Genomic DNA, 3,028 nt, shown 5'->3' on the forward strand with positions numbered 1-3,028 from the left:
TCAAAGTACTGCACAATACAGCACAAAGCCTGCTTTAGTAAATCAGTTGTATAACCCACCAAAAGCAAACGTGCAAACAATTAGAATACTGCATATATATCAGACAAATGGTGTATTATAAATATAACTCAAGCTGCTCCTAATTATGTGTGTGGGAGTGAGGGGGAAGTAAAGCTTCAATTTGTTACTGCTTACAATTAAAAACAGTCGCTCTGAGTTTGTTTTAAGTATGTAACTGGCTTGTGATACTGATGGGAAAATAAATCTGGACAGCTGCACTGCTGTGACAAACTTGCAGGTATTCATGTTCCTCTCTACAGCAAATAGAAGTCAAATTGCTACCAAAATCAAATCTGCCAATTTCACTCATTAGAAGTAACAACCACTTATTTTGGTTTAAAAATGCAACCTGTCCTTATGCGTATATCATTCTTAAAGATAAACATGTTTCTTATTTAAACAAGTTAATACTTTCCACCGCTCCTGCTGATTTTTTCTTATTCATACTCGGGATGTGGGCGTAAATGTAACTCCTAACATTTTTCCAATGTTGAAAGATTTGTATAGTTCAGCAACATTTTTTCCAAATTGAGAAACCAAGGTGAAGGGCCATGGCCCATAGTGCAGATCATCAACTGAAAGGATTAAAAGAGGTGAGGAAAATTGTTCCTATTGCTACCTTTCCAGCAGAGAGTAAAAGTCACGAGGCTTTATATCACACATCACCAGATTTGCCTTTTTCAATATACATGTGTCCATGGGGGCAGGGCAAAAGAGGTGAAAACAGCTGATGAGGTCATACCTCATGTGCTGCTGAATCTGTCCCTTTGAGTGTGTGATGGAGAGAAAAGTGCTCTTAAAAAAAAAAATTGGAAATAAAAATACTTCAGGATGTCCAGTATAAACAATGCATTCAATTAGGGTCAAAGTGACAGTTTTTCACAATCACGTGTTCTGAACACACTATGGGTAGCAGTTGTGATAAGTAGTTCTTCTTCACGTAACAGTCTAATGGAAACATTCTCTATAAATCAATTCTGTAGTGTTTTTAAAAAATATATATAATTGACTAACAAAATGTCACTATTGAAAGAAAACGTTTTATATATGGAAAAATATTGTACATGTATACGGGATATAGAATAGTAATACAATTCCGTTTACATTCAAGTTAATGTAATCCATACTCATGACCTTACAGACCAAAGATATTTCAAATATACTAGTCAATCTCCCATGGAACTGCACACTGAATAGTCTTCAGTTAAAGCAAATCAGAGGGCAGAGGGTAATTGGACCAGGGCATGTAGGTGTAATTCAGTTCACGTTTTAAAGTCATACACTCTGTCCCAAGATTTATATTTTTTTATTGTTTATAGCTAAATAGCAAAAAGATACAGTAATTTAGTTAAAGAAGTACAGTTGGTTGGAGCATAGGAGCTTTTCTGCAGCACAGCACCACCACTGGCAGGAGGAGGTAATTACAGCATTATAAATTAACAGGCAGTTTTCATTTCTACTTATCTGCTTCCCAAATCAAAGCATTATTATGAGATGGTATTATTTTAAAATGGTGTCTGAATTATGCCTGCATACGCTGGTCCAATTATCCCCTACTTCATCTCAAGATAAATAAATCAAGCTGAAAGTTCAATTTTGAAGAGTGATTTTCAATTTGGACACAGGAGGAAACCTGGCAATTGTGGATTGGCCGCCCGTTATACACCCCACCCAAATTAATCAGGCAGGATGCATATCAGGCAGCCAATCTACAACTGGCAGTTCACAGCACATGCCCAAAGTGAAAATTACACCCAGAATTTCCCAAGTGTATGCCTCCAAGGGTCTGATCTTTGACAGAATTTGTACATGCTTCTGTACAATGAAAACATCTGAGGCCATGACAATGTTCATAAAACACCATGCTGATTATCAAAAATCTGCAACTATAAACCAATCGCAATTTGGGCCCACTTCAGCATCTAATATGTTAGAGAGATACTTCGGTGAGATCAGAAGAATCACAGACGTTAAAGAAAAACCCTATAAACTCACCATTTGAGAGAAGAAAGAAAAAGATCTGGAAACTAGAGTAGACTCAACATAAAGATGTCCAGTCACTGTGCAGCAATGAATAAAGCAAATAAAATGCTGAGCAATATTGTGTACTAATTTGACAAGTCGGAAGTTTCAAGCTGTATGGTCACTACGGCCTAAGGGAAACATTCAAGCCCTGGAATGGATGCACAGAAGAACTATGGGACTTATCCCTACTATCAGAGGAAAGGATGCAAATGAGAGGGGACCTTATAGAGGTATATAAAATACTAAGTGACATAGAAAAGGCTCACCCAATGCACTATTCCAACTTAAAAACCATGAGTGCAGGGTAAAGGGACATAGGTACAAACTGGGAAAAAAAACAAGTTCAGGCCTAATGTCAGGAAGCTTTTCTTCACACAGGGTACTTAATACTTGGAATGATCTTCGGCGAATGGAGGCAAACTGGAATAACTTAGAGGCAGTTGGAGATTGTGAGGGAGATGAGCAATGGCTCCCATGGAAGGGTGAGTTAGATGGGCTGAATTGCCTCTTTCATCCGTATTTATTTTTGTGGTAATTATGTACTCAAAAGGTGTGCATTTAGCATTTGAGTCAAACACCAGCAGAAAATTGGAAGCCTCCACAATGAGTTTAATAAACTTCACAGCTCTGTAATATTCCCAGCATGTATTTTTGAACAAAACATATCCTATTCAATCTGTAGGCTTGCACGCACGTAACATAATGATAACGAAGCGTTTTGCGACCATTAAAACTAAGAGTAGAACTCTATTTAAGTAATTATAAGCAACCTATGCACCCCAGCAGATGTTTTGTGAACCACAGCCCTTCAATTATGTTTAAAACTATGATTAGGAGCTGAAAAACCTCAAAAGTTTTGTATTCATGAAGGAATGGCAGGTTTGTTGAGTGTTGGAAAAAAAGCTGCAACTTATCTATAATATGTTTTAAAAAAAACACAAGA

This window comes from Heptranchias perlo, chromosome 13, assembly GCF_035084215.1.
Source record: "Heptranchias perlo isolate sHepPer1 chromosome 13, sHepPer1.hap1, whole genome shotgun sequence".
Taxonomy (NCBI): Eukaryota; Metazoa; Chordata; class Chondrichthyes; order Hexanchiformes; family Hexanchidae; genus Heptranchias; species Heptranchias perlo.